Source organism: Nomascus leucogenys, chromosome 14 (assembly GCF_006542625.1).
Source record: "Nomascus leucogenys isolate Asia chromosome 14, Asia_NLE_v1, whole genome shotgun sequence".
Taxonomy (NCBI): Eukaryota; Metazoa; Chordata; class Mammalia; order Primates; family Hylobatidae; genus Nomascus; species Nomascus leucogenys.
The window spans coordinates 86768067-86795051 of record NC_044394.1 but is presented as its reverse complement, the minus strand read 5'-3'; the positions used below and the strand labels follow the sequence as shown (position 1 = coordinate 86795051).

Sequence of the window (26985 nt, the reverse complement as noted above, 5' to 3'; positions counted from 1 at the left end):
GCTTGTCCAAGCAAGCCAGTGTGCTGACCCCCTGACCAGACAGGACACCCACCCTTGACCTGTGGCCACGCCCACCCTGCCCCTTGGCCATGCTCATGCCACCCCATAACCACGCCCACCCGGGCTCACAGCCTCACTCACCCTAACCCCGGCCGGGCCTCCTGTGCGGAACCTGACTGGGGACCCAATGAGGAGGCCAGTTTTCACGGGGAGGCTGCAGATGCTTCATCAGATTTGCCAAAGGATGTGTGGCAGGAGGGCTAGGAGCCACAGCCACGTTTGAGTTTTTGCCACGTGTCTCTCAGGGTGCAAGAGGAGGTCAGGACAGACCTCCTGGCTCCTGACTCCCTGTGGGGCCAGGGCTAAGGGTAGGGTGGCCACCCTTATACTGGGTGGCCCCTTCACCTTGTGTTGGAAAAAGCCCTGAGGGTGGGGGAGCTTGTGGGGAACCGGCCCCTACGGGGCTTCCCGGTGCCCCCCCAGGACCCAGCAGAGGCCGCAGGTGTTGTCAGTGTGCCCCCCAAGATCAGAGTGCAGGCTGCTGGGCAGGCTCTGCCAGTGGCCCCAGGACATGCTCCCTCATCTCTCTCACCAGGCCAGCGTTGTCATCCCATTTTGCAGGAGGGGAAGCCGAGGTCTGGGGAAACTGGAGTACCCGCCTGTTCCTTGGCTCGGAGGCTGCTCGGCTCAGGCTGGCCTATCTGATGCTGGAGACCAGGGATCTTTCTGCAGGGACCAAGGGCCTGAGGGAGCTGACTGGGGAGCCCACCCTGGGGACTGGGAGCACCCTGCGTCCTCCGGGGGCTGTCCAAGCAGGGGGAGGGGCAGTTGTGGCTGCAGAGCAAGTGGATACGTTTGGGAAGGAGGCAGGGAGGGGACTGGGAGCTTTTGCAAAGTGGACAAAGGTTTGGGGGCGAAATCCTTCAGATCCATGAGAAGGAGCTTAATGTATCCTGGATCATCAGGGATGCGTGAACAGACTCGGGGAGGAGGCTCAGCAACCGAGGGGTGGACCCTGGGGACCGATCCCGTGTTGTGGTTGGAGATATTACAATGGGTGGTAAGAATGATGATGGTTTTGATAACAGTAAGGAGCAGAAGCACAGCCGCAGCGGTCACATGTTCAGCACAGACTCCGCCCCTGCCATCCCCTGCCACCCCCTGCCACCTCCTGCCACTCCCCCGCCACCCCCCTGCCACCTCCTGCCACTCCCCTGCCACCCTCTGCCACCCCCTGCCACCCCCTGCCACCCCTGCCACTCCCCTGCCACCCCCTGCCATCCCCCTGCCACCCCCTGCCATCCCCTGCCACCCCCTGCACTTTGCATCTGTTCTTTGTTGGGCTGTGCCTTGCCCTGACCCTGAGAGATCAGTATTTTTCACCCTCTCTGGCAGTAGAGGTGACCAAGGCCCAGAGAGGTGAGGTCACTTGCCTGAGGTCACACAGCTGGAAAGGGGCAGAGCTGGGATTTAAACCCTGCTCTCTGGTGTCTGTCACTACCTCCAGTGGCTTCTCTATGTTGAGGTGAGCCCATAGCTGGCCCATACTGTGAGCCTACCATCGACCTGGCCCTCCCCAGCCAGTGCCCGCTGCTGGCTGCACCTGTGATCCCCAGGGCTCCCCTGGGTTCTGGAGGCAGCAGGGGCCGCCAGGCTGCCCTTCCTCCCTGTCCACCAGCCTGCAGCAGGGTAACGGAAGGGGAAGGATAATTGTGGCTATTTATTCATGGTCACATACCTGTCGCCTGCGCAGTTGGGGCCTGAGGAAGGGCTCCCCAGCCAGCTGCACAGGGGCTGAGGAGACAGAGACGTCCGCCTTTGCATCTGCATCAGCAGGACTCAGCTCCCAATTTAGAGACTGACTCCATTCATTGAGGGCCAGGGAGCTCCCAGAGCAGCCAGGCTGACCTCGGCCTCCTGTCCCCAAGCGCTGTGTCCAGGAGGCCTGACCCCACACACCTGGCCCACCCTACCTGCCTTCTGAAAACCTGCCACCTGGGCCCTGGACACCCCTTCTTTGCTCCCACCAGGCTGAACTCGCCCACAACGGCCTCCCCAAGCCCCCCAACCTGCTGTGTGGTCAGGTGGCCGCCCACTTTCAGGCCCCCCTAGCTCAGCCCCACTCCAGCCTCGGATGTCCTCTGTGGCCAGGAATAACCAAGTGACTCAGGCAGTGCCTGCAGCAATGACCCCACTCCCCAGGAACTTTCCCTTACAAGGCTGTGTGCAGCCCAGAGGTGATAGGCAGAACCACTGCCCCACTTCATTCATTCATTCACTCATTCATTCCTTCATTCACTCATTCATTCATCCACCATATATTTATTGAGCCAGCTCCTTTGCAAAGCTCCGGGGCACAACTGGGAACAGGGAGGCAGCACTCCCTGCCCCGTGCTGCTTCTGTCCTAACAGCAGAGCTGGGCAGCCAGCAAAATGACCAGGTGGCAAAACACGGTGGACAGAGCGGAGCTGGGGAGAGGCAGCACGGGGAGGGGCTAGGAGAGCAGGCCTGCGGGTGCGTGTGCATGTGTGTGTGCACCTGCTTGGGTGGGTGGTCAGAGGAGGCTGCCGTGCAAGTGACCTTGGGGAAAAGCTGGGTGGGGCGGCGGCGCCAGGCGCGAGCATGTCTGGAGGCACCGAGTGTCAGGGAGAGGGTGGCAGCATGAAGCCACAGGTGGAAGTTGGGTCCAGGGGCTTGCAAAGCAGCAGGAAGCTAGTGAGGGAACAGAGGGAAGCAGGAGGAGGAGGTGGGTCTAGGGGCTGGAGGACTGAGGGGCAGGTGGAGGAGGGGCTCAAAGCCATTTGGAAGGCTCTGGGTATAGCTGCAGGTGGAGGTGGAAAGCCAGGTGAGGACAGATGAGAGGGCGCAAGACAGCAACATCATGGCTCAGGGGCTGTGGCTTTGTAGGGGGCTCGGAGTCAGAGTCAGGCCAGGCCCCAGCCTCAGCCACCTGACTGCCTCCCTCTTGGGCCAGCTCCACTTCCTGGCCCCTCCTGGAGGGTCAAGCTCAGCCTGGCGACTGTGCTGCTGGACGATGCCGCTGGGACAGGCCAGGGCACTGGGGTGACCTCTCCTCGGGAATGAGGGAGGGGTGCTGCCCGCCTACCTGCCTGTGTGGTAATTACTGCGGCTCCTGCCTGCTTGCTTTGAGGGGAGCCGGCTGGAGCTCATAGCCAGAGGGGCCCGCAGGTCTCAACTGCCCACCACGCCCGCTGTGGCCTCACCTGCCCGCCCTGCAGGCCCACAGCATTCCCTTCCCAGGGAGGGGCTGACCCCTGGCTGCTGGATGCCGCTGCAGCTGAGTCACAGGTCACCTTGGGCAGGGAGGGGCTGGTCCAGAGGCTGGGCTCTGGGATGGCAGCATCACCCCAACGTTAGACGGATCCTGCCCCCTGGCTGTTTGCACATGCAGAATAAAACATTTTCTTGGTTCCTTTACTCAGACAAAGCCACTGTTAACGTTCGGTGTATTTCCTTCTAGTCTTTCTACTATATATGAGCACATATTTTTTTAAACAATGAAATCAGAATGTACATACCGATGAATACCTTCAGCAACCTTTCCCCATGATACTTCAAATACTTAACAGCTTTATTGACATATAATTAACATACCATAAATTCTCCCATTGAAAGTGTACGGTTAAATGGTTTTTAGTAAATTTCCAGTTGTGCAAGCATCGCTATAATCTAATTCTGCAGCACTTTCATCTCCTCTCAAAGAAAACCTGCACCCATGAGACGTTGCCTCCCATTCCCCTCCTGCCCCCAGCCCCTGGGCAAACCACAAATCGGCTTCCTATCTCTATGGATTGGCCCATTCTAGACACCTCAAGTCAATGGAGTCACACAAAGGTCTCTCGGGTATTCTGAAGCCCCATATGAAATGGCTGTCGGTGAGCTGTGCTTGCACCATGCTTCCTTGTTGGGTATTTTGCTTTGGGCATGGTTCTGCTTTGGATGGGTCCTCGCCGTAAGGCCTGAAGGAGGGGTTATAAAGGGTGAGACAGAATTTGTATTCCTCTCCCCGGCCACGGTGCTCCCCAAGGAGAACACAGCCACGAGCTCTTCCCAAAGGACAAGAACTCATCTCCTTTTCCCACATGGGCGTCCCCAGCACTGCCAGCATTGGCTGTAAGGGGCTCCACAAACATTGGGGTGACGCACACCTCAGGACTGTGGCCTCTCCAGCTGGCTTGGCCTTCCTGTGTGGTGCCGTGGCCCCGCCGACGCCAGGGTTGCATCAGGAGCTCCTCGCCTGGATCCCAGCACATGTGACCACGGTGGCCTTTCTGGTGGGAAATCATCATTCTCCCATGATGGAGAGGATGGTCGGAAAGAACCACCCAGGTGGGGTCACAAAGGTGACCATTGCCCTGGGAAGGAGGAGTTACTGCCCAACCCAGAGAAAACCAACGTGAACCTGGATAAGGCTGCAAAGTACTGGGATAGCAGCGTCTGTGTGTCTTGTCAACCGATTCTAAAAGGCAGTTCCCAAAATATTCTCAGCCATGGGCAACCAGTAAAGCCACTGTGGATTGGCCCAAAATGCCGGTTGCCCAGTACTGTGCGGGAAGGGGGGTGTCTATGGGAAGTGTGGGGCCTCGGGGAGCCTGTGTCCATTTCCCTCCTGTGCACAAGGGCGGGGAGGTGCCACTTCTGGCTGCAGGGCAGAGATGACAGCCTCTCCACTGGACACTGCTCAGGGCCCCTGGAAAGTCCCTTCCCTTGCAAAGTGCTTAGTGTGTCACCAACAGACCCTGGCAAGACATTGACCCAAATGTCCTGTGTGTGTGTACGTGCATGTGTGTGTGCGTGTGTGCACGTGTGTGTGCGTGTGTGTGCGTGTGTGTGCGCATGTGTGTGCGTGTGTGTGCGTGTGTGTATGTGTGTGCATGTGCGTGTGTGTGCGTGCATGTGTGTGTGTGTGTGTGCATGTACTGCACACTGAGCACCTGCCTGTGGATGGCGTACACACAAACACACCCGCCCTGCACAGACACAGAGGCAAGCCGCCATCCACACATCGTTTCGCCTCCTTGGTGGAAGGCACAGTACAGTGACCCTGGCATTTCGTTTTTCTAGCTCGGTTTTGTCCAGGCTGGCTTGTGAGGTGCAGGTGTCCTCCTGCATCCAGGGCAGGGCAAGGTGGTCTGTGGGTATGGTGGTGTATGGAGGACAGATGAAGGCAGAAGCTTGCAGTGCACCCCACCACTGAGCACGGGATGAGAGCGAGGGGCTGTCCGCCTCACTGGACTCCCCGTGACTGCATCTGCCTGCTTGCTCTGGCCAGACCTCCCCACTAGAGCATGGTCCACCCCAATGCCCGCCCCCACCCCTCTCCTTCAGCGCAAGCCAAGCCCACGCTTCCCCCTCCCGATGCCCACCCACCCTGGCCTGTGCCACTGCATGAACTCCTGACTTCCTTCCCATCCTTATGGGGTGGTCTGCCTGTGCTGTCTCAGGTCCTGAGCAGCCCCCCCCTTCCCAAGCCATGCACCAGGGTCCAGCCCAGTGAGGCCATGTGGTGAGGGGATGACCCATGGCCTCCATCAGGACAAGTGGGGCTGTCTCTACGAGAGGGCTTTCCTTTTCCACCAGTCTTGGGTGCCAGAGAGAGAGGCAAATGTGGGTAGTGGTGGGTACACTGGCTAGATCAGAGGCGGCTGGCTTCCCAGTAGGTGGGAGGGTCCCTTTTAAAGTCATAGAAAGTCATACACCTGTTTGAGATAACAGTAGCACTTTTGGTATCTGCTAAAGGCAACACTTACTCCCAATCCTACAACGCTGTCAGAGGAATTTGCATTTTATCGCAACAGGATCCAGATGACTGACAGTCGCTGTGCAAATCTCAGATGAATGAATAATCACAGAACGGTTACTTGGTTGACTTTCACGCAGTGTTTGTGGGCACAGGGTTCCTGAGGTTTTGCAGAACACCCAAGCAAGGATCTTGTTGTGGTGTCGATGGCTGCAGGCCGCAGGCTGGGACCCCCTGTCACACAGGGCAAGAGACCTCCCCTGGCAGCCTGTGCTAGCCCCCCAGGCCAGGCCTGCAGGGAAAGGGGGCTAGGGTTTCGAACTGATCTCACAACAGCCTGTCCTCGGCTCCAGCATGTGGCTCCCAGGCCTCTGGCCTCTGCTGGCCGGGTCCCCTGTGGCAGGAGCTGGCCATCCCGGAGTTCAAGGGCCCCTGAAGCACTGCCCACACCTGTTCTTCCTCCTCCCCAGTGGCCTCTCCGCTCCAGGGGAAGTGAGACAGCCCAGCCCAGGCAAACAGGTCCAGCTGCAGCTGGCAGCCAGTCCCAAGAACGCTGCCACTCGGCCCTCCCTGCTGACCTCTGCACACCCTCACCCGGCGCCCTGCCAGGCCTTATTCATGGGCTGGCAGTGCCAGGACCTCTCCCGGAGGCGGGGCAGAGCAGCAGCTTCTCGGCCCTGTGCCCAGCCCAGGCCTGCACCCTAGGCAGGCACTGCTCCCTGATCCAGGAACCACCTCTCTCTATAGCTGGGAGTGAGCAGCCAGACAGGGAGAGAGCCTGGTCCGGTGCTACCCAGCAAGCTAGTCACCAAGCGGGCAGAGGGAGGAGCAGCCCTCACTGGGTGTCAAGCAGCCTGGGTCCCCAGTCCAGCTCTGCCTGTCCCTAGCAATAAAGCCTCAGGTAAGTTACGGACAACTCAGCTTGTTTCCCTGTAAGGAAACGTCCCTTCTCCCTCGAAATATGTCCCTTTCTATCCTCCTGGGGCCCTCGCAGGCAAACAGCCAGGAAGGTTGGAGCTGAGCTGGGCTGGCGGTAGTAACAGCAGCTTTCTCTCCTGCACTGGCTCCAGCAAGTCTTGCTCAGACATTGGTGGGGTGGGGAGGGTGGCCGAGGCAGGGAGGAGCCTGGCCCCTCGAGTAGAAAGGGGGTCCTCCTGGGCCCCTCGAGTAGAAAGGGTGCGCGAGGACCATCGAGGGTCCGAAGGGCATGGACGGGTGTGAGGGGATTCACGGGGGTGGGTGGGGTGGGAGAGGGAGCTTCCCAGCACAGCGCGGGGGCCCAAGCCCACCCTCCTCGCCACCCCTGCCCCACGAGGCTGTCTGGGTTGGGGATGCCCCAGGGGGGCCTTTGCGCAAACATCTCCACTGGCAACAGCCAGTTGCTCAGCAACCCGCACGCCCCAGGCCCCTGCGCCCCGGGGAGCCCCGAGTGGGGTGGGGGTCCCCCCGTGGCTCAGCGAAACCCCTCCTGCAGCGGACAGGGGAGGGGTGCAGACGGCAAACGGAAAGCGCTCACCCACCCCAGAGCCAGCCGGGAAGTCCTTGCTGGAGCTGCTCTCCGGCGCTGGGGCACCTGGGCGGCCACGTGCTGCCACCCAGGAAGGCAGGAGACCCAGGCTTCTCCCCAGGATCCTGGCAAGCCCCTTCCCTTCTGGGACAACAGAGGCAGCAAGGCCTCCCCGGCCTTCTCCGGGGGCTGGGCGAGGAGTGAGGGCCTGCAGGTGTGAGGCATCTGTTGCGGTGCAAACCAGAGGCTGGGCTGGGCTCGGCAAAACGCAGTGCCGGTGGGTGGTGGGTGACGGGGTCGTTTCAGGTGGGATCCAGGATGTTCAAAGTGACATCCAACTCTGTGCTGGTCCCTCTGGGGTTGGCTGGGGGCTGAGGGCAGCAGCTGGACATGCCTCTTCCTGGACCCTGGGAGCTGGTCGCCCACAGAGCCCAGGCTAGGAGCTGCTGGCAGTCATTGTGATTAGGGGTCACCCCATGGAGTGCCTGCATTTTAGGGAGACATTAGCCACCCTTGACACCAGCCTGATTTGGGGTTTAGTCACCACTCAAGGCCATGCATTCCAACCAAAAAGCTATAGGTGTCCCCATCTTAACCCCACTAGCACCAAACCCAGGAGTGGGGCCCATGAACTTGGCCAAGCAGCCTGTGCCAGGATCCTGGTAGAATGGGGGTTTGGGCAGCTGCAGGGGTGAAACATGGCTTAGCTTCTCTCCTGGGACTGGGGCAGGCTCCAGTTCAGCAGCCCACCTGAGGCACCTGCAAACACGGGTGAGCTTTTACACACGCCCAGCCCCCAGAGAAGGCAGGGGAGGCCTTGCCACCTCTGTTGTCTCAGAAGGGAAGGGGCTTGCCAGGATCCTGGGGAGAGGAGTCTAGGTCTCCTGCCTTCCTGGGTGGCAGCATGTGGCCGCCCAGGTGCCCCAGCGCCAGACAGCAGCTCCAGCAAGGACTTCCCGGCTGGCTCTGGGGCGGGCGAGCGTTTCCCCTTTGCCTTTACTCACCTGGGCTTCTGTGGTTTCCCAAGGGCTCTGGTGAGGAAACGGGCTTAGGCGCTGAGAGGGGGGCGCATAGGAGTGGGGGCATTTGGCCAGGGTGGCTGAGTCCCAGCGCCACCGTTCCGCACCCGGAAACCTTGGCTGTGATGCTTCTCTGTGGCTTCTAACCTGGAACCCGGGGGACACCTCCCTGCCCCAGTGCCTTCTCAATGCCGACGGTGACCCAGCCCGAGCTCCCCACCTGTCAAGGTCTGAGTTGAGTTCTCAGAACCCTCGGCCTTTCCGCAGGGCTCCAAGGGCGTCTGGTGGACCCTGTGCCTGCTCTGCAGCGCCCCCTCTAGGCTTTCCCCACTCACTGGAGGCCCCAGCCTGGCTTCAGAGGGGCTCAGTGGGGCTTTACCATGTCCCAGCTGTGTGACCTTGAGCAGGTCCCTTGACCTCTCTTGGCCTCGGCTTTCTCACTCTGTAAAATGGGAACAAACAAGGCTTTGTGAGGATGAGTGTGGCTGTCGTGGCTGTGAGTGCTTATGTGATTCTCACTCCTGCCCCAGGTCCCCTCCCGCTCCTCCCTTTTGCAGTCCCGAGGTCCAGCCTAAGTCCCCCTTGCTTCTCTTGCGGGGTGTTTATTTCTCTCAGCTTCTTCCTCTCCCTACGCTCTTGCTTTGTTTTATTTCATCTCCGTCCCTCTGCCCTCCCCTTTTCGCTATCGGTTTCAATTCTCTGCTGAAACCTCTGAGGAGGCCCTGCCCGCCCCACTGCCCCACCAGCCCTCCCCGCAGCACCCACCGTGCCCTGCTTCTCCGGGGCTTGCCCTCCTGTAGCGCAGGAGTTGGGGCTGGGGGCGGCTGTGCTGACATCACTGGCGTTTATGCACTGCTCCTTGCACAACGCAAATTTCATCCTCGTTCTCTCTGAATCAATTCACTTTTATTGCCTCAGCTGCTCAAAAGCAATTTTTCAAGAACAAAAAGGTCAGCACGTCCAAGACTAATCAATTCTCGGAGAGCTCCTGCCGCCGCCAGGGGAGCCGGGCACCAGCAGCCCCCCGCCCTTCCCGCCAGCCCCTCCCACCAGCCCCATCACTTTTATTGCTTCATGATGCCTGTCATTAGTGGTGTGTTTGAGACGCCCCACAGTGTTCTTACAACATAAAACCTGGGTGACTTGCGGGGGCGGGTGGGGTCGGGCGCATTTATGGGCCCTCGCCGGCTCCGGACAGTAAGAGCCGAGCTGATGGATCGCCTGCCAGGGGAGCCAGCACAGCCACTTGCTTAAAAGCAGACCCAGGGCTGCCCGCCCGCTCCCGGGCCCACTCCTCTCCCCCTCAACTCCCCATCACTGGCCTTGGCATCGGCCAGCTGTTATGCCTTCCAGGAATGTACCCTCAAGGCCTCCCTAGTCCCCACCACAGCCCTACCCCTCCCTGGGCGTCGCCCCCCCACTCTGCCCACCACGATGCCAGGCTCAGTCCCTCCAGCACTGTGAGGTCTACATTGCCATTTCACAGATGGGGAAACTGAAGCCCAACGTCACGGAGGTAGGAAGGGGCAGATGTAGACTTGGAAGGATTCTGTGGCCTGTTCGAGGTTCCGTGCGTGAGCCGTGCTCCATGGAGAGCCAGGTCTGCCCTTCCAGGCTTTGCTCTCCCAGGCCCCTGGCTGTCCATGTCCCACACCATCCTGACACCTGACACTCGACACCCGTGTCAACAACAGCTACAGTGCACCACGGCCTTGGGACACCGTACTCAGTGCTCTGCCTGGATGAGCCCTGTATCCCCATGATGACCCCACTGTGGACATTCTTATGTCCATTTTACAGATGACGAAACTGAGACGGGGGGATGCAGTGTTGTGCACAAGCCACACAGCTGGAAACGTGGGCTGGGGACTGGAACCCAATTACCTGCTTTGGCTCTATAAGCCTCTTTTTATTTTTATTTAATTTTTTTTCTGAGATGGAGTGTCGCTCTGTCGCACAGGCCGGAGTGCAGTGACACGATCTCGGCTCACTGCAACCTCCGCCTCTCGGGTTCACCCCATTCTTGTGTCCCAGCCTCCCAAGAAGCTGGGATTACAGTTGTGTGTCACCACGCCTGGCTAATTTTTTGTATTTTTAGTAGAGACGGGGTTTCACCATGTTGGTCAGGCTGGTCTCAGACTCCTGACCTCAGGTGATCTGCCCACCTCTACCTCCCAAAGTGCTGGGATTACAGGCATGAGCCACTGCGCCTGGCCCTTTAATCCTCTTTTTAAAACACCTTAGGATATGATATATCCAGAATAGGCAAATCCACAGACACAGAATGCAGATCAGTGTTGCCAGGGGTTGGGGGGTGAAGAGGAACTGCTGAATGAGCGGGCATTTCCTCCTGGGGTGACCAGCATGTTCTGCGACTGCAGATGATGGCTGTGCCACCTTGTGAGTGTACTAAATGCCGCTGAATGGTACACTTAAAACTGGTTGATTTTATGTTATGTGAACTTCCCTTCCATACATTATTTGATGCTGGACACTGTGGCTCACACCTGTTTTCCCAACACTTTTGGAGGCCGAGATGAGTGGATCATCTGAGGTCAGGAGTTCGAGACCAACATGGTAAAACCCCGTCTCTACTAAGAATACAAAACAATTAGCTGGGTGTGGTGGCGCATGCCTGTAATCCCAGCTACTCAGGAGGCTGAGGCAGGATAATCGCTTGAATCTGGGAGGCAGAGGTTGCAGTGAGCCTAGATCGTGGCATTGTACTCCTGCCTGGGCGACAGAACAAGACTCCGCCTCAAAAATAAAAAATAAATTATTTGGAAAAAAAACAAGCTTAGGTTTTTCTGCCACCTGTTTGGCAAGTGTCTGGGTGTCCCCACAGGCCGTCTTCAGCTGTTCTCCTGATGCGGTCTGTGTGCTAGCAGGAGAGACGTCCAGACATCCTCTGCCCAGCAGGAGCGTCCGTCACCTCTCCCGGGAAGCCTTCCTGGCTGTCCCCGCTGGCTCTGAAGGCTCCACCTCTCAAACACCATGTCTTCTTTGGTGTCTGGGGCACAGGCTGTTCTTGGCCAGGCCACAGCCTCATCATGCATGGCTCTGCCTGGTGGCTCACGGGCTCTGTCCACAACACCGGGGGACAGGTGCTCTTGTCTGTCCCAGGAGTCAGGATGAGACGTGCATGCATGTATTGCCAGCTTCTCCTGGGATCCTGGGTGCTTCCTCAGCCCTTGGCCCTCCCTTGGCCTGAGCTCCCCACCTCTCTGGCACCCAAGACTGGTGGAAAAGGAAAGCCCTGTTGTTCTGAGTTGAGATCTCAGAATCCTTGGCCTTTCTGCAGGGCCTCCAAAGGTGTCTGGTGGACCCTGCGCCTGCTCTGCAGCGCCCCCTCCAGGCCTTCTTGCACGGGACAGTGACAGGGAGTTCTGTCTCAGAGCGAGTCCAGCAGAGCCTCCAGGGAGCGCAAGGTTGCCTGCCCTGCCTATGAAAGAACAAGCCTCGTCCCATTTCCTTCCCAGACCCCACGCCCAGTGGCCTCTGAATGTCCCCAATGTGGGCCCCTCCCTGGCTGCCCCTCTTGCTCTCCAAGTCCGAGCCCACCCAGAGCCCAAGCCCTCGAAGGCCCCTGTCACCTGGGAAGATGACATTGGGGCAGGGGTCTCTTCTGATGTCTGTGTTTTGTCTTGTGGGCCGTGGGGTGCCCCTGCCGCTGATAAGAAGGGGTTTCAGAGCAGAAATAAAGTCTCCGACAGGTAAGCCTCTGTGGCACATGGCCCCTTGAGCCAGCCACACGGCTGGGTTCAGCCCCTGCCAGAACACTTGACCAGGCCCCTTCCCTTCTCCAAGCTGTGATCATGCTGGGAAGACTGAATGGGACGCAGCCGGTGAAAACGCCTGGAAGAGAGTAAACGCCATTTTCTCTAAGCATATTTATTTATTTAACAACAGTGACGACCATTTGTGAGCCATCTCTCTGTCTTAGGCATGGTGCTACATGCCAATGAAACCTGTGCCCATTGAACCCTGGCCAGCCAGTGAAGAAAGGGTTGGGCCTGGGAGGTGCCACTTTACAGACAGGGGCACCAAGGGGCAGGGTGGCAGGAGACCTACCGGACGTTCCCCACGAAGTGGCAGTCCCAGCGTCCACGCCCAGCAGGCACCACACTGGCCCGAGGCCTCCCTGCCAGCACGCCTGGCTTCCCCGCCTCGGAACTTGATCTGCTCCCTCTTCCGGACACTAGGCCTCCTGCCAAGTCCTGGGCTGGGCAGCAACTGCTGAACATTCTAAGAAATCCCTCCCAGGGCTTTCTCAGGAGCCTGGGTGGGGCAGGAAGTCCCCAGGGGCTGAGGGGACCGTGTCAGCAGGTGGCACCCAGAGCAGCACTCTCCTGGGGCCCAGGCTGTTGGGCCAGAGGCAGGACTGTGAGGCCTAGCGTAGGGCCTCCTGCCAGTGGCCGGCACCTCCTTGTGGGGCTGGGGGTTCCCCCAGCAGGTTGGGCTCCCCACCTGACACACTCACAGACCTTGTGCCTTGGAGAGCCAGGGTTCCCGGGGCCACATAGCTATGCCGCCCAGGGCCTGGGCCTGTCCCAGCTCTGGTCCCCCAGCCCCAGGTCCTGGACGCTGGCTCTGCGCAGCAGCAGGTGGCCTCCGGAGGAAACAGTGTGATGAGCTGCCGCTACGTCGCACTCAGATGAGTCTGTGCCGGCTCAACCTGCTGCCGAGTCCTACCGGCCAGGCACGGGCAGGGAGTGAAAATTATCTACCTATTTTATTTCTTAATAACTGAACAAAAATAAACATTGGTGGTCTGACAAATAACTACATATTTTCAAACCCAGCCAGTCCAGGGGATGCTGTTTCCAGGCGCGTTATGCAACATGACGCTGCCGAGTTGCTCTGAGATGTCCCTTGGCTGTCTCGCGGGTTGTCTCCAGGTTCCCTCCCACCTCTACCCTCCTTTGCCACCCTCTCCCCAGCCCCCACTACCCTTTCATGCTTCTAAATTCAAGGGCCACACTGTCCCCTGAACAGACCAATCACAATGAGATCCATTATAGTTCCAAAGATACCACAAAAAAAAAAGGTGGGGGGTGTCCAGGAATGCAGCCGCGCCCCGGAGAGCAGTACAATCAGCTATTGTTGTGCTAGAAGTTTCTCTGCGATAAGAAGGGAATCTAGAAATGCCGCCTTCTGAACTGATTGCAAAACAGAATAGAAAGTTCAAGGCCCCGAGATAGCTAAGCTGGCAGCCCCTCCAGAGCAGCCCCAGGCCACACAGCTGGGCTTTCGGGCTGGCCAGCCCCTGTCCTTGCATGCATCTGCACAGGGCTCCTTGGAAGGGGGCCTGGCTCCATGTCCCCCACCTCACCCCCTCCCCATCTGGGCCTGGGGCGGCTGAGCTGGCTTCCTGCACCGAGGGGACCCTCCGGCCTCCTTCCTGAAGCAGCTGCCCTTCCCAGAGGGCCTCCTGGGGAACAGACACCCACGTTGTCTGCTTTAATGATGCTGGTTCTCCCACAGACACTGCCTGCCCACCCTGCGCAGAGGGCATGACTGTCCTTCCCTTGCCCAGGCAGGGATGCGGTAGCACAGAGATGGGGGCCGATGGCTAGGACCTGAACTCCAAGCTGTGGGCCCCAGGTTTTTCATCCGCTTAGGCCCCTCCCCACTTCCCAGATGTCCCCTGGGGTGTCCGGTTTGCTGGAAGGGCCACCACTGGCCTTGAGCTTCCAGCGTCATTTCCGGGCGCTGATGTGTGCACTGGCTCTGACTGTACCATTGGGACCCAGGCCAGGTTACGCTGGGGCCTGCGCTGCTCTCTCCCTGCGACGTTCGGGGTCCTCCTCGAAGCCACCCTTTCCCCGGCATCTAGGTGTCCAGGCCCTGAGCTTGGCCAGTCTTTCCCTGGGACACCTGTCCTTGAGCTGTCATCCTGTCTTGATAGCAACCTAGAGGGTAGAAGGTGACGATGCTGGAGTGGGAGAGGCATAGAGAATCGGTCCTGACTTTGAGTGTGGACTCTGGGCCAGGCTCCCCTAGTTTGAACCCAGTTGGTCTCTAAGCAGCTGTGTGACCTCAAGCAGGTGACTTAACCTCTCTGTGCTTTGGTTTCCTAATCTAAAGAATGGGGGTAATAGTAGCCCTGTCCCATGTGGCCATCGTGAGGAATGGCTGAGAGTGTTCGGTAGGTGCCCACAAAGCCTGAGCTTCAGCCCAAGCCCCTCGCTGTGTAGACCCAGCACTGGGGCCCAGAATCTCAGACCCCCGTTAGTCTGAATCTAGTACTCTTGCCATCCCGGGGGTCACTTTTCAGAACCGCTGGCGAGTCTGCTCCTCCCTCCACCAGCACTAGCAGCCACCCGGGAGCCCTGGCCAGGTTCCCGGCCCTTCCCCAGCACTGCCAGCCACTCACTGGGAGCTGGCGGCCACTGGTATTCCCAGGGCGGAAGGCATCGGATGCCACAGCCACAGGCAAGAGGAACCCTGAACCTTGGAGCTTCCTGATGAGCTGCCGGTGGGGCTGTGGGGGCAGGGAGGGCACTGCCAGTCAAGCCCCTGCCACTTCCCAGCCTCCCAGCGTAGAGCCCCCGTGCCCCTTCCCACGCTCAGTGGCTCCTGGCTAGTAGCCCCTGCCCTTCATGCGTCCTCAGGTCTCTCCCCAGAATGGAGGCCTTGGCCCAGCATCCCACCCCTGCCAGGGAAGTGAGACCTTCCCAAGGCAGCGGCCCTCCTCCACAGGTCCCCTCACCCCTCCAGGGGCTCTGGGGACCTTCCTCCCCTGCTACCCCCTCTCCCAGAGCAGGAAGGCCAACTCCACCACAGTCACTATGCCCCAGGCCCTGTCCCTCAGCTGAAAATAAACCAAGGAAACATTCGAATCCTACCTGGGAGAGCCCTGCTTGCTGCCTGGCCCCAGGTCACATCCAGCAGACACCGGTAAACGCTGCCGGGGGCGTCTGCTTCCAGGGCCCTCCCCCCTAGGCCCAAGCAGTATACACAGGGGCTCAGGAACTGGGGCCACCTGGGGACAGGAGACCTGAGTGTCACAGCAGCCTCTGTGGGTGGGCAGGCCTGGGACTCCCTCCCTGACCGAGGCAGGCTGGACGCAGGTTTGCAGTGACCCGAGGCTGTGGCCAGGCCTGGGCGGCCTTCCCAGCCTGGGATGCCCATTCTCTCGCCCCTCTGTGTTCACGGCCCCCAGCCAGGGCAGGGCCCTCTCCCCAACCTCTGGTCCAGTTTGACTCTGAGCCACAGTCAGGCTGAGTAAGCAGAGCACGTCCCCAAATTCCGTGCCTCCATTTGCTCATCTGTGCAATGGTCCAGGGACTGCTGTCCCACAGGGTGCCATCAGGGCTGGAGAAGCAGCGGACAGAGACAGCTGGGCCAGTGCTGCCATCCCAACCCCTGGCCTCCAGCTCTCACACCTGCTGGGGGGCAGTCACCCAAGCCCCTGGCGGGTGAGGCCAGATGTGGGGCTGTGTGTGACTGGGGTTTCTGTGGGGCAGCAGTGATGGGGACACTCAAGTCAGATGCAGCTGTGTCCACTGAGCTGAAGGCCACCAAGCAGGGCTCGGGCTGGGCGGGGTGGCTCATGCCTGTAATCCCAGCACTTTGGGAGGCCGAGGCGGGCAGATCACGAGATCAGGAGATCGAGACCATCCTGGCTAATACAGTGAAACCCCGTCTCTACTAAGAATACAAAAAATTAGCCAGGCATGGTGGTGGGCGCCTGTAGTCTCAGCTACTCGGGAGGCTGAGGCAGGAGAATGGTGTGAACTGGAGAGGCGGAGCTTGCAGTGAGCCGAGATCGTGCCACTGCACTCCAGCCTGGGCGACAAAGTGAGACTGCATTTCAAAAAAAGCAGGGCTCAGCACGCAGGGCAGACCCTGATCTTGAGGCCACATCGTGAGGGTCTCCAACAGGCGGGCCCACGGGAAGTACTTTCTGTGTTTGGCCCTTCATGCTTTGCCTCTGGTTCCTGAAATGGGCACTGGAGGTGGCCACAGTTACTGTCCACATTTCACAGGTGAGCAAAGTGAGGCTTAGTGAAGCTAAGTGACTTGTCCAAGGTCACACAGCAAGAGAGGGGCCTCGGTCAGAGCTAAACGGCCCGTGGTGCACAGGCAGAGGGTGTCATAGAGCGACCAGGGCCTTCTCAAACCCGGCTGTGAGCAGAAACTTCTCCTGCCCCCCGGGCCCACCGTGGTGACCTGCAGAGCGCCTCCATGCGCCGAGATCGCTTGTCAGCCCATCGGCACTTGTCACGGCCACTTTTATGGTCTGTGTACTCTCGTGTGTCTGTCTTCGTGCGACGTTCCTTCATTCAGGCAATATTTGCTAAGCATCCAAGAGGCCCTGTTTATTCATTTATCATCCAGCAAACATCACGAGGCGGCTGCCGGCTGGGGCAGGGCTGGGTGCAGGCTCCCGGCGGGGGGGGGTGGGCATCACAGGGGCACTCCGTGGCGGATGTGGGGAAGGTCATGATGGGAAGGACCAGGGTGTGCTAGGTGTGCACAGAGATGCTGGGGTGCAGGAGCAGGTGTCTCTCTGAGCACGTGGCCCTGAAGCTGAGGGCTGTGGGTGCACTAATATGGGGGAGAGGCCAACTTCCTTTCACTGGAGCCCCCAAAGTTTCTGGCAGGGATAACCAGGATCCTAGTGGCTGACACTAAGTGCAGGGAGGTCACAGGATGTGCTGGAACCAGGAGTTCAGGGTTCAAGCCCAGGCCTTTCTCCTCATATTGAACAGGCCTCTCCTGGGGCCATGGGGTGCCCTTGATCCAAAGCCTCCAAAGAGGGACGTCTCATGGTGTGTGGGGACGGGCCTTTGCCATAGCAGCCCACGCAAGGCCTTGGGGCCAGAGCCAGCCTCGCAGGGACCCTCCCTGCACTATTCTTCACGTACACCATGGAGGACAAGAGGAAGGGACACCCCTGGCCTGGCCCTGTGGTGACAGCTCCCTGTGCATTGACCCCCAGGGGTGTTGCGATCTAGGAGTGGCCATGAGATGAGGGGGAGGGAGACACTTTCCCGATGGGGCGGTGGGCAGGTCTGGCAGGCAGGGTTAGGTGGGGTCCTGGAAGAGGCTGTCCTGGCCCAGAGGCTGCCAGGCCTGGCCTGGGGCTGGCTTCTCTTCCAGGAAAGGTGTGAGGCCTCTTGTGGCTCAACACTTTGGAAAGTCAGGCAAGTTCTAAGCTTACAGGTGCATGAAGGTTCCATGTCTGTGGTTTCAAGAATATAAAAGTGGGGGTGGGAGGCCCTGGGAGGTGGTCCTGTGTGGGGGCAGCCAGGTAGGGGGCGTGGGATGGGGAATGAGGTGGGGGATGGAGTAAGATGTGGGAGAAGTGAAGTGGGGGTGAAATGGAGAAGTGGGAGTGGGAGGGGAGGAAGGGGCAGGCACTGGGAAGTTGGCCCTTGTGGCCCTGATCCGTCTGTGACACCTTCCGCTCCTACCCATCCACGTGGACAAGAACAAGTATCCCCTTCCCCAGCCCGCTCCCTCTGAAAAAAAATCCTTTTCCTATTTAGTATGCAACAGGTGCCCAATGTGTGCTCCTACCATTCTCCAGGAAAGGAGAGAGCTAAGCAGGACACAGCCCAGAGCTCAGCACTCCCCTAGCCTCCCACCCTCACCTCCCAAGGCAAGGGCCAAACCCACAGGTCTGGCTGAGGACCCCCACCAGCCTCCCCCACCATGGATGGAGGTGGCACGTCTGGAGGCCCAGAGGGGGCAGACATGACGTCCAAGGTCACACAGTGAGTCCAGACCACATGGCCTGCTCCTCATGCCCTGGAGAAAGAAAGGGCAACCCAAAGCAGGGAGAGTCATGCCCCACCTGGAGTGGGCCTTGATGACGTTGACGTCCCCTTCCCACCTTGAGATATTTAACAATTCTTCCAGGTTTTCCCCAAGAGGCCTATTCACACAGGCTGGCCATCTGATGAACTGCCCTTGGGGGGTTTCTCCTGCAGCCACCTGGGAGGGGCGTGGCACTGGACAGGGAGGTCCCTTTACCCCACACAAGAAGGAAGAGCCGAGTAACCCACCCTGGAGGGCAGTCCCTCCACCGGGAGCTGGGGCCAAGGTCTGGGCAAGGAGCTGGAGTCAGGCTGTGGGAGCACGGAGCCCAGGATCCGCGCCCGTCCCACAGGCTGCCACAGTCTCCTGGTCTTCTCCTGCTCCAGCTTGGCCGAGCCAAGCTGCTGAAGGCCAAAGAGCACCAAGAACTCATAACAGTGACCCAAATAAACCCTCTTTTCAAGAAAAACAGGCCCTGCAAGCCTGTGAGTCCCCATGACAAGGGATCCATCAGGCAAACAGACTGGGTTTCGGTTCGGTTTGTGAGGACTCTGTCCGACTCCACCAGCAGCTCCCAGCCTGCTGGGCCCTGGCCCTGGTGATCGCCGCTGTGGCTTCCTGCACCCCCGCCCTGTAGAGAGCTGCAGGGAGCCCGGGGTGCTGCTGCTCTTCTGAGGCGGGAGGGTCTCCTGCCTTTGCTCAGGTTTTATAGAGGGAGGGTCGGCTGGACAGGGACAGACAGGGGCTGGCGGCTGAGGGTGAGGGTGGAGGGAGTGGTGCGGTGTCCCGGCTACAGGCGGGCTCCAGGGCTGGGCTGGGTGACGGCTTGGGCAGGGTGGGTGGAAGGCTCAGAGGGGGCTGGGGCCGGGGCCTGGTGGGTCCTTCGCTGCCCTGGTTGGGGGTGGGGTGGGTCACTGCAGGGAATTACAGCAAGTGGAAGGCTCCAGGAGGTGGGGAGTTTCCTCCCACTTTTGGGACTCTCTGAGACTCGGCCTGCTCTCACGCGTTCTCCAGCCCCCTCGTCACCGCCACCAGGTTACCACCTTTACCCGACGCACACCTGATGTGGCTGGATGACTGGGCCCGGGGGCTGCGGCCCCTTCTCGCACCCCGCCCCTCCCCTCTCCTCTCCTCCCCTCCTCTCCCCTCCTCTCCCCTCCTCTGCCCTCCTCTCCCCTCCTCTGCCCTCCTTCTGTGCCCGTCTCCAGCCCTCTCCCGTTCTGCGCGCCCCTCCTTCCCCAACTTGGGCAGAACCGCACGCAGCGGCTCGGAGGCCAGGCGTGTGCCGGGCGGGATCGCGCGCCCGCTGGGGTGAAATCAAAAGAAAAGCAACAAAGCCCCTCCGCGGAAAATGGGGTGGATGTGAGCGGCGCCGGCCTCTTCCTGCTGGAATGGGAATTAGCGGCGAGGATTATTTTGAGAACGCGAGGTCCCATTGTGCCCACATGCGCCTCCTCCTGCCCGGCTCGGTGGGGTTCGCGGCGCATGGACCCCGCCCCCAAGGCCTCAGGTGGGCCGGGGGCTCCGGGAGGCCGCCGCCGCCCTCCGTCCCAGGAGAGCAGTTCCCGGTGAGAAGCCCGGGCTATGCAGAAACCCCACAGCACTTCTGCGTCTCGGAAAACGCGGCGCCTTCATCAGGACCGCACGAAGGAGGGGATGGGGAGGCGGGTCCAGCCTCAAGAGGAGCCGGCCGCGGTCTGGGGGGCCGTGGGAGAGGGGAGTCCTGCTTTCTGTCTAACCCTCCCTGTGCCAAGCAGGCCCGAACCCAACCTTTGGAACTTGCTTTCTAGAAAGGACAGTACCCCAGGGGGCCCGTGCTGTGAGCATGGCAGTCTCTCAGGTCGGGGGGGAGGGGAGGGGACACTTTGGGGAAGCCACAGGGGGTCTCTAGGTATCTCTGGGATGCTTTGTGGTGGGGTGTTTCCTCTGATCAAAACCATCGTGGGCCAGATTCTGGGGAGCTGGCAGTCCCCCCCCACACAAACAGACCTTGGTGTCCTGGATCAGCTTCAGGTACCTGATGGGGTGAGGGTCGGTGCAGAGGCTCAGAGGCCAGGCCAGTTTGGTGAACCATCAGCTGAATTTCAGACTCCGGGGTCCCCAGCCCCTTCAGAGACACTGGGACCGTTTGGGGGCTGCCCTGAAGGCTCCAGAGGGTGGAGGGGAAGGGCACGGTGCTTTTGCTAACACTCTCACGTCCCCTGGGAGCGGGTAGGTGCCCACCCTGAGGCCACTGCATGGGGGAAGGAACAGAGAGAGGTGGGGAGGGGGAGGCCGAGGGGAAGCTGCAACCAGCTCCTGCGGGACAGGTGGGTCGGGGAGGGGGTTGTCCCTGCTGTGGGCACCTGGAGCGACACCTGTGGGGGCAGCTCCTCATCTGACCTGCACTAACCACTAATCTGAAGTCAGCTCCTGGGACTCGCCCACCCTGAAAGACCCCATCCTCAACCCCATCAATAGCTCTGGTTGCATTTCCGGCAAAATCTGGAAGAGCTTGGTTCTTTGTCTAACCCTCCCAGGAAACAAACAGTTCACCTCCCCTGTAATGTCCTCATCCCCCTGCCTGGGTCCCAACACCCTCCCCACCCCCCACCCGACTCCATCTCAGGCTGGCTGCCTCTGACCGTAAAAGTCCAATTCTGTTTGTCTGCTGGGTTGGGGCACTCATCTGTGTGCCCCACACAGAGAACCGGGGGAAACTCCCATCTGCGTGAATCATGGGACAGAACCTGGGATTTATCCAACAACCAAGAGGGCGCCTGGGCTTTGAAGAAAGGCAGCACTTGCCCAGAGGAGACTGTTTCAGGAGCTAGACCCCACCCTGCTCTTGGGGTGGGTGGTGGCATTTCCCGGGGGCACCTGGGCTCTTGCCTAGTGGTCTGGGGTCCCTGGTACTTTATTTCTAAAGTTGTCCACATCAGCAGGAGGTGGGTGGAATAGACGGTGGAGGCCAGGTACCTGGAAACTGCTCCAGGGGCTGTGGTGGGAGGGTGACCCAGGTGCCACCCACCTGAGATGTGGTCATGGTTGGTTTTGTCTGAGCTGGTTGTTTGCTTGCAGAGAGGGAACCCAAAGGTCACACCAGAAAGCAGGCTTCCAGTGAGGCGAAGGCGAGGGCTGGAAAGCCTCACCCACCCCCACACCCACCCCTGCACTTGTGTAGTCCTCACGGGGTCCTCTACATCCTGGGCCAGAAGGAGAGGCCCCTTCAGCAGCAGCTCTCTCAACAAAGAGGAAGGCCCCCACCAAGAGCACACACTCAGAACCCCAGAGTTCTAGGAGGCAGAATGGATGGCACCAAGAGGTCAGCGGTCTAGAGTGGGTCTCCCAGAGCCCGCCCCGTGGCAGCACCTCACGTGACCACTGGCGCCTTTGCCCAGGTTCTCCACACTGGAAAAGTGGAGAATGGCTAGATGGTGCCCTCTCCATTAATCCACAAACCTGGGTGACATTTATTATCCTTCAGTCTTTATTTTAAACAAGGCCCCTGTCCTTTACCCTCCCAAAGTACTTTTGGACATTTTCCTTCTGCTCAGAATCCTCTGCCTGGTCCCCTGTAGCTAGTGTCCAGACACTGGTCACAGATCTCCACTGAGCCCAGTTAGAGCACTGCCCACCCATCTCAGGAGGACTTCTTGGCCCTTGCCCATTGCCATACTCTACTGTTAGATTTTAAAACTGCTAGACCATGTGCCAATTCACATTGACTTGTAGCCACTAGGACCCTCAGTGTCTTTTTCCATTGTGTTTGTTCATGGCCAGGAATCAACGAACTTTGGACAGACAATCAGTAGACTTTGGGTGTGGCCTTGGTGAAGGCTTCCCACTTTGTTGACTTGCATGTGCCCCTCTTTGTTGAGGGGGTTTTGAAGCAGCTTCTGCATCGTGGGGAGCTGGCTGCCGTGCCCAGCCTGAGGCCCTGTACCCCTTTTGCACCATCCTAATTTCAACATCCAGGTGTCAATTCAGAAAATTACTATATCATTCTCTGCAATGACTCAAAACATAAAATCCCCTCTTTTGTCTCACGTTGAAGAGCTGATGACATCGGACCTATCAAGTCAGACTTATTTTCCTAGTCAGAGACTGAATGGCATATTTTCAAAGCACTTCGTCTAAATTGCATGGCACATACCCCAGGAGCCCAAAGATCTGGTTCTTCTCCTGAGATGCAGAGAGGAGGCCCACAGGTGGCAGAGGGGGGAAGAAGGAGGAGCCACCACTTCTGAAGCATCAGAATGTCAAAATCTAAGTTTTCCACGAGGTCAGCAGCAGGTGTCTCCTGGTCTGGAGAGGGCATGGAAGTGGCCACAGGTCTGGACCTCTCTGGGTGGATGTGAGGGAGGGTGATCGAACTGGAGGAGGGGGCTGGCTTGAGACCTTCCTGTTCTTTGTTGGAGGGGGATACTGAGGGTCCCTCTCACTGGGACGAGGAGGGGGCACAGATGCAGGTATGCCTGGGTACCTGAGTCCCAGCCAAAGCGGCAAAGCCAGACCTCCTGGGATTCCTTGAGTTTGGACAAAGGGTGTCCCGATGACGATGAAGAGCCAGGAGCAGAGAGCCCTGCATCTTGCCTGGGGCCCCTCGTACCTCTGGCTCATGGCCTGTCCTGGGCACGGGGAGGAAGGGAGACACCCATAATAACAGAGACCGCACTGGACTATGGGGGATCACAGTGGGTTTCAGTTTGATTGAGAGAAAATAAGGTAAGGGACACTTGCTCACCTGAGTCTCTGAACTAAGAGTCACGCCTTGGAGAAGGAGGGCAGCCAAAGGCCACGCAGAGATTGGGGGTTCAAGGTTTGCCCAGCCGGCTCCAAAGGTGTGGGGGTCCACATGGCCTCATCCAGGGGCCAGCGGGGTAGCTTTGCTCATTTGAGGGTGTGCAGGGTACATATGTGTCTGTCCCGGGAATCCAAGTAGCCCCAGTGCGCTCCTGCCTTGCTTCCCTGGAGCGAGCCCATGGTACCATGGTCCTCGTGGGATGGAATGCATGAATGATGTGGAAGGAGCCAGAACAGGGCTGCAGACAGGATGCTCTCTCATACAAGGACCCCAAAGAACTTCCCCTCTGGAGCCTGTGCGGCTGGTTGAGTGTAAACACTGAGTCATGCTCGCTGCCCAGCTGTGTGGCAAGGGCAGTCCCTAGGCACTGAGCAGCCACTGCCAGCCCTGAGGGATGCGGGACAACAGAGAGCCCGGCCTGCCCGATGCACGGCCCCTGAAGAGTGTGGCCCGCCAGGTGGCACGTATGTCCCCCTGGCCGGCATGGGTGACTACACAATTGTCATTTACGGGGGAAGCAGGGCACAGCAGAGGCAAACATGAGGATGATGCTGCCTGTCTAGGGCACCCAGGGAACCAGCTGCCGGACAAATTGGAAGGGACCTTCCTGGCAGGGCAGGTCCAGTTGGTGGCCTGAGGTGGGGTCGTGGTGGGCCGTGTCCCCCTGCAGGGCTGACCCGTGGAGGTGGGATCATCCTTCCTGAGGAGCTGCCCTGTCCAGTCCCATTGCCTTGGAGGTGGTGACATCAGGGGCCCCTGAGCCACCAGGTTCCTCCATCTTCATTTGGCCGCCACGGCTGTTGCAGAGTCCACGGTAACAGCCAGGGTGTGGCTTCCAGGCAGGATGGGGAAGCACCTCCCACTCCCACATGCACAAAGATTTCTTTAAACAGAGCCACCAGCCATGCCTGGTAGTGGGTGCCCTCCCTAGGCAGGCAGGGCTGGCTCTGCTCTTTCCTGGAGAAAGCCCATTGCTCCTCCTGGGGCCTGGTCCGTGGTACCTGCCCAGCCAGCCTTGGGAGGGGCACCCCTGGGCATGTGGAGAGGAGGTGATGAGGTGCTCAGGTGTCTAGGCCAAGGCCAGGTAGGTGGCAGGTGAGACAGGCCCTTCAGACATGAGACCCGAGTGATGCAGATAAGAGTTACTCATGTTCCCCCCCAGCCCCGCCCCCAGGCAAAAGGAGAAAAGACACACACAGAACAGAAAACAGCTGGAAACCCCAAAGAGCGCTTGATGAAGAGCTGGAGCTCCCCACCCCCCGTGCTCCGGGAGGACCAGGAGACCAGCTGCACGGGCCAAACTGCCTTTGCCCATCTCTCCCGACCCCTGCTGCACGGTTCCAAGGGCTTGGTGGGGCAGCCTGAATTTTCCCTAACTCCCACTCCTAGCAAGGTCAAATTCACCTTGTTTGCCTCCTTAAAAATTCACAAATGCAAGACTGAGGCTTTTCCTGAAACCAGAGCCCCAGCAGCCAAGGCTCAATAAAATACTGTTTGTGTTTCCAGGCACTGGGGTGGGAGCGAGGCTCCCAGCTGCTCAGAGTTAACGGGCCCTTTCCCGCGTGAGACCCCGTGAGCACTCGTCAATTCTCCCATCACCCTCCATCGCTGCCTGCTGGGGGGCCCGAAGCCTGGAGCTGCTCTTCCTCCTGGCAGCCCACCCTGCAGGCCTAATGCTGTCCAACCACAGCCCAGAGGGCAAGGCCTCCCAGAGTGGGCACTTGCTGAGCCCCTGGTCAGCCTCCCAGGACCCTTGGTCCCCACAGCCCCCATCCAGCTCTCTTTTACACCTTCCCCTCCCCTATCTCTGAACATGGGAGAAGCCGGGCACACTGGAGTCTGTAGGCTACCCTTGGACTGCCAGGGGCCCTCTTTGCCCAGCACAGAAGCTGCCATGCTTTGACCCAGCAAGTCCCACCGGACCTTCTAGAGGCACTGTACAGCGTGCATCTGTTGTCAGTACAGTTTTATTTGCTGTGGAATCCATGAGAGCCAGAAGCATCGTTGGGGCCGTGGCTAGCAGAGCTCATGGTGACCAGTCCTGGGCCTGACCAATGGGCGATTACATTTAAAAACCAAACCAAAACAAAACAAAATACCAAGAACAGATCACTTGCCATGGACATCAGTAATCTATTGGTAATGGTGGAAATTTCATGAAAATTTCCCCTAAACCATAACAAAAACTGTCCTCCTTCCCCCAAAAGTGCTGGAGGAAAGATGGTTGCATGACTCGATCTCTCTTTGAACTTGAAATGCTACCTTCCTACCTGGAAATGCGACGCAATATACTTAAAAGGCCAGATGGCTGCAGGCTGTTTGCACCCCTGGCTCTGCCCAGGGACACCCCTCTCCTGGTTCTAACGCCAGACCCAGGAGGCCTGAGTCCGCAGCCTGAGGGAGCTTCAAGGCCAAGGGGTAGGACCTACAGGGCCCACACCACCCTTCTGATGGAGAGCTTTGCACGTGCATTCACACACACATGCCTGGCGGGATCGCTGAGGATGGGTCTCGTGGCAGGAGTCGGCAGAATGGGGTGCATTTTACAGAAGAGTTACAGAGAGGCTTGCCCTCGGCGGAGGACACACAGCTGGGTGGGCGTGTGGAAGGGAGTGCAGGTGTGCTGACTCTGAACCAGGGCAGAGCTCTCCGTTCTGAGCTCACCGCCCCTCACAATGCACGCAGCTGATGGCTGAGGTCAGCGGTCTCTTCCCTGAGTGGCAGGTGTGGTCCCTGGGACTTCATAAACCATCCTCATGACAGTTTTACACTTAAGAGTCCCCACTGCAGTCCCAGGAGATGGCCTGGGCAGGCAGGCATCGTTGTTCTCATGTTACAGGCGAGGAAACTGAGGCTGAAGGAGGCAGAAGGCCACACACCTGTGGAGAGTCGCAGGCAGCAGGGGCCAGGCCCCTTCCACAGCACTGCCTCTCACCCCAGTCCCTCCCACCGACCAACCCCCAAGGGCATGCCTCTGGCTTCAGGAACCTTTGGGGGAAATTAGCTTTCTAGTTTGGGGGCAGTTCCCTCTGACTGGAGACAGGACAGAACGCTTTCACACCCAGGAATGGCCGTGCAGCCTGGCTTAGAAACAAGGGACAAAGTGGATCCTGAGGCTCATCCCCTGGGGACTCCAAGAATGGGGCAGGCCCAGCTGGGCAGCCAGTCCCGGCCCAACTGACTTAGGCTGCACCCCTGCACGTGTGTGTGTGCGCGCATGCATGCGTGTGTGCATGTACTTGCGTGTGTGTGTGTGTGTGTGTGTGTGTGTGTGTGTGTGTGTGTTTTCCCAGGGGACCACTCCTCCTTCCTCTGAGGCAAAGTGGCCTGCAGGGGCCCCTGCAGAGCAAACAGGGAGGTGCTTCCTTCCCTCTGCCCAGCGAGCCAAGGGTGGAACCCTGGCACCCCCAGCTCCCCCTCCAAGGGTGGAGCCCTGGCACCCCAGCCCCCCCTCCAAGGGTGGAGCCTTGGCACCCCCAGCACCCCCTCCAAGGGGGGAGCCCTGGCAACCCCAGCCCCCCCGCAAGGGAAAGGGGAGGCTGCACAAGGGGCAAGATTTCCTTCCCCAGAGGGCACAGCGTGGGCAGATTCCCATCATCTGGGGGCTGTGCCCCAGAGCTGTTTCTGCCAAACAAGAAGCAGATGAGGGGGCTCAGGGGGGCAGGCCTCACAGGAACGGAAGCACCACCCCACCATGGTCTACAGCCTGCACCCTATTTCCTGTTGCCACCCCACCTCTATTCCCTGTGGCCTCCAAAAGAGCTGGGCAACCTCTGCCAACCACCACCCTTTAGCCCAAGGGGAGGCCTCATTCCAGAACCAGCATCTTTATCTTGTCCTGATGCCCTGCCGGCCCCTGCCGAGCTTCACACTGGGCTGCTATGGAAAACTGAAAGGTCAGTGGGTGGAGGTCCTCTCCCTCCTGGACGTGGAAACCTCCCCCCGCCCGGCACTTTGGCTGGTCAGGAACAGTGGCTGCTCAGGGAGCTGCCCTCCCACCTTGAGACCCTCCTCCTCCCCTGCAGGGGTGGGCTGGGGCCCGCCCTCCCTCCTTCCCTCCTTCCCTCCGTACATGGTCCATGATTTGTGAGTTCTGAGTCCTCAGGGCTGAGACTTGAGTCAGAACCTTCTGGAGTACACATT

At 59.4% G+C, this 26985-nt stretch overlaps 1 long non-coding RNA gene and 1 pseudogene across 2 annotated transcripts; one reads left to right on the top strand and one right to left on the bottom strand.

Annotated features, from left to right (window-relative positions):
- Nucleotides 1-6443: 6443 nt before the first annotated feature.
- On the top strand, nt 6444-11083 carry LOC101175878. Its single transcript, XR_179411.3, has 2 exons — nt 6444-6663; nt 9775-11083. It is a non-coding gene; the product is annotated as an uncharacterized LOC101175878 (long non-coding RNA).
- Nucleotides 11084-21502: 10419 nt separating this feature from the next.
- LOC101175828 lies at nt 21503-26689 on the bottom strand (annotated as a pseudogene). Its single transcript, XR_179410.3, has 2 exons — nt 26326-26689; nt 21503-26275 (listed from the first exon to the last, which is right to left on the bottom strand). The product of XR_179410.3 is annotated as an uncharacterized LOC101175828 (transcript).
- Between the last annotated feature and the right edge of the window lie 296 nt (nt 26690-26985).